Source organism: Ictalurus punctatus, chromosome 15, assembly GCF_001660625.3.
Source record: "Ictalurus punctatus breed USDA103 chromosome 15, Coco_2.0, whole genome shotgun sequence".
Classification (NCBI taxonomy): domain Eukaryota; kingdom Metazoa; phylum Chordata; class Actinopteri; order Siluriformes; family Ictaluridae; genus Ictalurus; species Ictalurus punctatus.
In genome coordinates, this window is record NC_030430.2 from 2211589 (window position 1) to 2220445 (window position 8857).

Consider the following 8857-nt stretch of genomic DNA (forward strand, 5'->3'; position numbering starts at 1 on the left):
CTGGCGAGCAATGAGGCGTGGATGGAAAATATACGCTGCACATCATCGGATAGAGATGCCGGTGGAAATGGCTTCATTGAAGTGTCAGCCCTCATCCATCAATCAATCATCCGCGAGAAACAATAACGGCCGCAGCGGCGGGGCGGCTTTTATGGGGCTTACTCATGGGTATCGGCAACAGCACTTAAGTGTGCCTCTGACACAGGCAGAGAGAGCAGGCCTGAGGTGTGTGTGCAGGTAGGGAGGGGGGCACACTTAGCAGACATGTGCTCCTGTTAAAATATAAATAAAAAGGCGAAGCAAAAAACTCCCTATGGCTGAAAAGTGAAATCCCACGCCTGACTCAGAGCAAGACGAGATTAAAAACAAAAATGTGTGTGTGTGTGTGTGTGTGTATCATTAGAGTTCATTATTTATGGCAAATGGTAAGTTGAAAGAAGATGAGTTACTGGTAGCTGGAGCAGAAGCTGTCGAACACAGATTAGGGATGTAACCTAATATGAATTCATTATTCACTATAAAGACAATGTATTCTTTTTTTCTTTGAAAGAAAGATTAGAAAGATTCATAGGGCTAGTGGTGTGAATCTAGACTGGCTTGCTGCAGGATGCAACATAAACGTCACGTGTGCAGGAGGTTTTTACTTGCATTCAGATGTGAGCGAGAGGTCAGAGGTCAGATACAAGGCTAGGCTGGAGCCTATCCCAGGGAACTCGAGGCACAATTCAGGGGACACCCTGGACAGGGTGCCCATCCATTGCAGGGCACAACCACACACACATATTCACACATAAGGACAATTTGGTAATGCCAATCAACCTAACCTAATGCTAAGCACAAGGCCAGCGTACCCCCTTATAACCAGATTGATTTGTCAAAAGCAGGTATAAGCAAAAATAATGAATGTGCGAGCCACACACATTTGTAGTTGAGGCCAAGTGTGACCTGGAATGATGTAGCTGAGGTAGACTGTAAGAGCCAGAATTCACCAACCATGCTGACACTGCTGGCATTTCTACCTCAGGTATCTCCGAGTAAGCATAGTGGTAGGGTATCTAGATAAAGATATTTCAAGCTCTAAACAGATACTGATACAGAAAGAGAACGTGGCAGTGTGTTACACCCGTTGTATAGATCAACTTCAAGCCCTGATTTCATAACCACATGTTGACTTGTGCAATGACACCCAAACAGGGGTTCTCGTTTGTTTCCTTAAGAGGTAACAAGCACAAAGCTAAGTAGCATCTGAGCCTTCAAAACGGTTCTTTATCTACACCAGTGTTATCACAGACCCGGCCTAAGTACCTCGGGGAATACACTATTGTTCAAAAAGAATAACATTTCAGATCTATTCCCCTGCTGATCCACCTTTACAACAGAGATGAAGATCCTCACTTAAATTATCATTCCATTAACGGCGACTACAAACCGTTGAGTTAAAGAACGAGTGAATCACTGCAACAGTCACTTTTACTGTACGTGTGCCTTTTGATTTCCCCAAACTGAGTCTCTTGATGGCTTCTCGGCAACATGAAACATGACACATCATCCATTATTCGGAACGCATGCCTTGCTATCATAAGCCCGCTCCATATGGCCCTGGTTGTCTCCAGACACCCAAATCCCTTTCCTGAGGCCAGGGGCTGTTTTTTAGCAGGAGCCATTACATCGCTCGTCTTTCTCAGAGGGATCCGCTGACAATGATGAGCACTTGCAGCAAACGCCATCTTCCTGCCCCAAAACGTGACAGCAGATCCCGACGATCAGATCACAGCACGCTCTGCTGGCCCGATTGCTAATTCATGCAAGTTCACAATCTGGATGTAATCAATCTGAACCAAAACAGTGAACAATGTAAAGCAGCTAGCCTTTTAAACAATACATTTGCCAAAGTGTCCAGGTTACTTAACAACCTTAACAAGCTCACATGATAAGAAAGGCTAAGAAGGTATCGGAAATGCTAGTGATTCATAGAAGACTGATTCTTGGTTTTAAAAAAAAAATTATAAAAATAAATTAAAAGCATGTCATACTGAACATGAAGGGTCACTAGAAAACGGCAACATCATCACTTGCTAGCTAATCATAAATAAATAAATTAATTTGGCATCTCCGGAAAGAAAGCTTTATGATTATATACGTAAAACAGTGCACTTTAATCTGTTTATTATTCGTCTTAGATTATGCGGAGTGCCCGCCGTACGAGTCCCTGTGGATGAGCTGTTACTAAAGAAACAATAACGTACTCGAACCAGCACATTGAACCTGTTAATTGAACTATTGCCTGAGCTACCATTATAGGAAATGAATCTGACCAATCAGATTCGTGTATTTCACAACACTGTGGTATATACACAGGAAACGTTGAGTTACTTAATTACAAATCATTTGGCTCTTTCATTTGTAAGCCAGTTCACAGCTTGTAGTCATTTCTCAAGCGTACTCCGTTCCAGCAGTGCATTATGGGTAATATACACAGCCAATTGATTACTGACTCCACATCATAGGGACAACTTGGCAGTACTGATTATTAGATTGTCTTGTTAGAAAGGATTGTGTGCGGTATATTCCCTAAAATGGCTGGTGCTACAGTAGAAACACTTACCAGGCATGAAATTCTAGCATTTGGGACAGAGCCGCATTGAAATCATTGGACGGAGATTTGATATGCTCTGAAGACTTCCGACTGAATTTTTTAGAAGTACCTCATAAGAATAAAATATGCTGAATTTGTCGAGGGATACGCAAACTCTTTGAAAGGTCAGTTAATCGAATATTTGAGATGATGATATTGTTACATGACATCGAAACATTTTCATAAACGGCCTGTCAAGTCAGGGTTTGGCCCTCCGGTCCAAACAACCATATGTAGCGGTCTCAGAGGTTCTTCGCTGTGCACTGAGAGTCTGAGCAGCAGCTCAGAGTTTTACTGTATATAGACGCATATGTTTGTGATGAAGGGAGGCACTCCCTGGAGAAATCCTCGCTGCGCTTCTACACGTGTAGACCGTCTCGAATTTTTCACTCTGCCGTATGTAAATACAGTTGTTGTTGTTGTTTTTTTTACCTGTACAGCTGAGCAATTACTAAGGTAGGCATGAAAGAATATTGGGAAGTGATTTGTGCACTAAACTAGTTACAGATTGGGCAAAGTGGTGGAGATGAGTCAGTTAGGAACAGAGCCATTAAAACACAATGGGTGCTTTGTACGTGAACACTGGAACAAAGAGAGAAGCTGTCCTCAGTGGAGATCAGCCTGAAGTAAAGCACTCAAACCAAATAAGGTAGGTAGAGAAAAAAGGTTGTGAATTCTATTACAGATCACCGGACTAAAATTGGTGTCGCTGTAATAAAATGAAACTGATTCAATAATAGTATAATAATAATAATAATATTTAAACCGCTGCACTGTTCGATGCTCAAAGTAGCATCGGCTGTAATACAAAGCACAGGTTTTATAATATATCTCGCTTCTATAATAATAGCTGGTAAACTGTATGATCTATGCCTAATAAGAAAAAAAACAATAAATAATCAAATAAAACACGTTCTTACATAACAAATTGTTTAACATTTATGGATGGACGCTGCAGTTTCAGAAGGTTGAGTAAAAACGACAACAACAACAACAACAACAACAAAAAACCCTGAAACTGAAGCACGACATTTTCTGCTACAGGAAAAGATTCCAGCACAGACATGCTGCATTTTTCAAAATCTTACAAATGTAAGGGAACGATATGTTTCGCAAATGTTCCACAACATTAACCTAACTGTAAACAGTTAAGTAATATGCCAAGTTGTTGTTTATTAAATAAAACATTTGAATATTTGGGAAATTGCCGTGGTGGAAGATGAATAAATCATTTCGGGACATGCTGTTAATGCGAAGGAATCGAAATAGCGTGATCGCTTTGCGTCAATACGCATGCGACTGCCCCATCTTTGATTATTTTCCTATCACAGCATGCCTCTTGGTGGGGTTTTTATTTATTTATTCTCATTCCTTACATAATACAATATCTACTTACACACACACAAAAAAATTTTTTTTTCGAAAAGCAAATAATTTCATTTCTAGTCTCCACAAATTAAAAGACCTCCTGCTTGTGTTTTGTCTGTACTCTTAAAAAGAAATCGATCTCTAATCCTAAAATCTGGACTGTGGATGGACGGTCATAAATAATATCCATTTACAGTGCGCATATGACAGATTACATCGCCTGATAGAGGCAAAATAATCTCAGTAAAATAGCCCTACATCTACTGCAGGACTTTTACTTTACTGTTCTTTTTTTTTTTTTTTTTGTCTGCAGGGAAAACACTTTGCTCCATTTTTCCTCCTAACAACTCCTCTACCTTTCACGCCACAAATGGTAAAGCCTGCCTTCCAAATACTACAGGAGGCAATGGGATAACGACATGTGCTACAGCCCCTGGTTGCACATAACTCTAATTAAGATCTAACAGTGTTACTATTCATTCTGTACATTACCTGCTGTGTGCCGGCCCCATTGTGCACGGCCCAGCATGCGTTGCAGAGGATGCCTGCGTCAGCACAAAAAAAAAAAAAAAAAAAAAACTGCGCCTCCTGGAGTGAATAAAGCGAGACTCTGAGGAAATTTATCTGTAGTTCTCGGGTGCAACCCCCGGCACAAAATGGCCTCCATTGGCTTCACGATAAACAAGATAGAGAGGGACAAATATTTAACCACTAATAGGCCTGAACTAATCGGACATGGATTAGATATCGGATATGTATTATAATAAAGTAAGACATTTCAAATTGTGGTTCATTTATCAGCTTTGGATATTCACTGGAAAATGCATTATAGTTTTATATCAATGAGATTGCGTCACCTTATCAGGCCTCGTAATCCGTCATGTATACATCGTGAGCCGTATTATATTTCCGTTGCATGGGCACAGGGACCATTATATTAGACAGGACTTTTTAAACAACTAAACCACCCGTCTAAAATCGAATAAGCACGCAGAGGTATAATACGGGGGTCTGCAAAAACTGCAGGCTTATTTAGCCTGGTAAAAGAATCCACTTACTCCACAACACAGGTGATGCAACTTCCAACACAAATATGGTAACATTTCGGGGCTTCCAATTAGAGTGAATAATTTATAAGGAGTTTATTATGTGCGCTGGAAATATTAAGAAATTAAACACTGAGGTTTGCGTTGCGCACTGGACACAGCAGACCCACTGTGCTGCATGGGGTGAAAAGCAAATAAACACAGGAGGAGGAGGGGAAGAAGAGTGTAAACCACTGCTCGTTAAAATCACATCTTTTTGACATAGAACCCTTGAGCAAGACTTTGAGAGGCAGAAAACTAAGAGAATCATCATGGACTTTGGTTGGGTTGGGTTTTGGGGGGGGGGGGGGGGGGGGAAGCATGGCAGAGGCAGAAGTCAAGCTTCCTTTTCTACTGACACACACACACACACACACACGCTCGTCTTACTATCCTTATGAGGAGTTTGCATTGGCATATACCTCAGCAACATTAAGGCTCTCATTTTGTTTTGTTTTTCAAACGCTTCAGCGTTAACACGTCCTATAAAGGTCACACGTATACCGTAACTATGAACACGTGCCACATTCATCGTGCATCTTGCTAATGCATTAGACTTCACAGCGATCTTTGTTGATAAGTAGGGTTCATAACACATCGCCGTTAGAGTACATAAAGAGACCCGGCTTGAATAAATGAAATATAGCAGAGGCATTATCAGGGAAGCGTCCTATAGAACTTTACCAAAAGTCTGAAAGAACTTGCGTCTATGACTACACACTATAACAGGACTGAATGCGTTTGGCTTGGGCGAAATAATGTTATGAAAACCACTTCTGTTAAAAGCAGCATACAAACACATTATATAAATAGCTATCAACTCTAATTATAACAATACGTACAACACCTTATAAATGCATTTCTAGGTCATCGTACAAGTGTAGGCTATGGCCTTAGAAAATAGAAAGTGTTACTACTTGTTCTTATAAACTGTCAGATAAACCTATGTTTGGTCCCCACGAAGATTATAAAAAACACGCGCACACACACACGCACACACACACACATACGTTGAGCCTGGGTATGAAGGGCTGCCAGGGTGATGCTAAGTGAAACGCTCATTTTGTGTTTGTGATTATCTGGGCCCATGGGCGATATGCCCACTAATGTGAACTAATGCAATAGATTACACAGCCAAGGCCCTGGGGAGACGACAGCTAGCAGATGTGCTGTGGTTTAAAAAAAAAATAAAAACGGAGGAGGAGAAAAGAAAAGGAAGAGAAAAAAAAAAAAAAAAGATAGAGTGGCTCTCGGGAGTGTTTAATGTGCCGAAGACTGTCCCTTGTAATTTGCTGTCGTCAGGATGCACCAGTGTGAAATGCCCTGCCACAAGCATCACATCAGTGCGGTTCAAAGCGTGTCAGCCATTCTTCAAAACACCATTCATTAATGAAGCATTACAAACACTGCAAACTTTTGCCCAAGTTACAGTTTCCTCTTGTGATTTATTATCAAAGAAATCCTACTCTAATCATATGGCTTTGCAGTAGGAGCCTAGTGTCTGAGCATTTCATGCAGTGCCTCAAGTCAAAGAAGATGGCACTTTCACTTGTAGGCAAAGCACGACACCTAGTGGACACTGGAACACAGTGCACATACAACTACTTTACACATGGGGTAGTGCAAGATTCAAAAGCAATCGGAAGATACACTTTGATATGTTACACCTTCAGAATTACACATACATTTAAATATTAGGTTGTACATACACATGTAAGCTTTAAAACGTATATTTAAAAAAAAAAAAAAAATTAGACGTCTGGATTAGCAGTAATTTAATGTCTCGGGTTGTGCAATATCATACAGGTCTAACTCTCGTTGAACAGTCCACTAATTTGGGGCTACAACATTAAAGAATGGGTTTAAATTTACACTGATCTGAGCCATAAAGGCATGGACTGCACACGACCTCTGAAGGTGTGCTCTGGGACCAAGACATTAGCAGCAGATCGTCCTGCAAGTTGCAAGGTGGGGCCGCCGTAGACCAGACTTGTTTGTCTAACACATCCCACAGATGCTCAATTGGATTGAGATCTGAGGAAGTTGGAGGCCAAATCAACACTTTGAACTCTTTGTCGTGTTCCTCAAACCATTCCTGAACCATTTTTGCAGTGTTGCATTATCCTGCTGAAAGAGTCCAATGCCATTAGGGAAGACCGTTGCTATGAAGGTGTGTACTTGGTATACAACAATGTTTAGGTAGGTGGGACGTGTCAAAGTAACATCCACATGAATGCCAGGACCCAAGGTTTCCCAGCAGAACATTGCTCAGAACATCACACTGCCTTCACTGACTTGCCTTCTTCCCATAATGCATCCTGGTGCCAGACAGAGTGTCCTTCCTTGGACCACTTTTTCCTAGGTACTAAATAACTACTGGAAACACGCCACAAGACCTGCTGTTTTTGAGATTCTCTGACCCAGTCGTCTAACCCTCATAATCTGGACCTCGTCAAAGTCGCTCGGATCCTTACGCTTGCCCACTTTTCCTGCTTCCAACACGTCAACTTCAAGAACTGACAGTTGACTTTCTACCCAATATATCCACCCCTTGACCTTAGCATTGTAACAAGGTAATCAGTGCTATTCACATCCCCTGTAAGTGGTGTTAATGTAATGGCTGATCAGTGTGTGTAGGGTGGCCTGGGAAAACTCCGTACTATATACACAGTATAGCTAAAATAAATAAATAAATAAATTCAGATTGCATTTAAAGAGTCTGTTGCAACTGCGACACAGGAACATTACAGACGTTATCGGATTATGAAGTAAAATTATATAGCTTATATCATTTTTTCTCTTTGGTATGTAGATTTCTAAATATCAGGGTTTTTTTTTTTTTTTTTTTAAATTAATCAGAGTATGATTTTGATGAAAATCACTTACATCTAGCAATCTGGTAGACATCTTTAGATACACGGACTGTTTTTACCAGTGCATTTGTTAAACTGTAGCATATCATTTAATTAATACAGCCTGGACAAAACTTTAAAGAAATTAAAAACACTTCCACGCCTACTTCGTGAAATATATTTACGGTTTCTTAAAGTTGTGATGTTGAACTGTGTCGTAATCAGAAAGGCTGGATTTTAATCCCAAACCTGATTTCTCAGAACTTATTTTCCCCAGAATTCCACCGCTGTGACATCAAACTGGTTCTCAGGAACACGAACACACACACACACACACAAAAGAGGTGTGTGTGTGTGGGGGGAGCATTTCACACTCTTGATAACTGAATCATGCATTCACACAAATGCAGTTAAAATCAATGCGGCTGTAAAATAAAAGATTATTTTGGCTTTGAACCGAATAGAAAATTAACATTCAGCTCCTGTAGGTAGAAGACACACAAACAAACAAACAAACAAATAAATACCTTGCAGTGGAAAACACTGGTATTTTATATATGCTCCAGTGCACATACTTAAAACTCAATCTTTAATGAACTTTGAAATCAGAAATGGCAAATAATATAATACTAATACAACTCTTTAAAAAAATTTGTCGTTAGTACCTGCTTTACCTGTGGTCAGAGTAATCCACCATGCGTTGAATGCGGAGCCTGTCCCTGCAACACTGGGAGCAAGGTGGGAATAATCTCGCAGTGCACCGAGCACACACATCCACACCTAGGGGCAACTTAGCATTTCCAATCCTCCTACTGTAATGTTTTGGAAAGCGGAAGGAAACCAGAGAACCTGGAGGAAACCCACAGTAACCCGAGCAACATCGCTGTACCACCATGATGCACACTAGATGATGATGT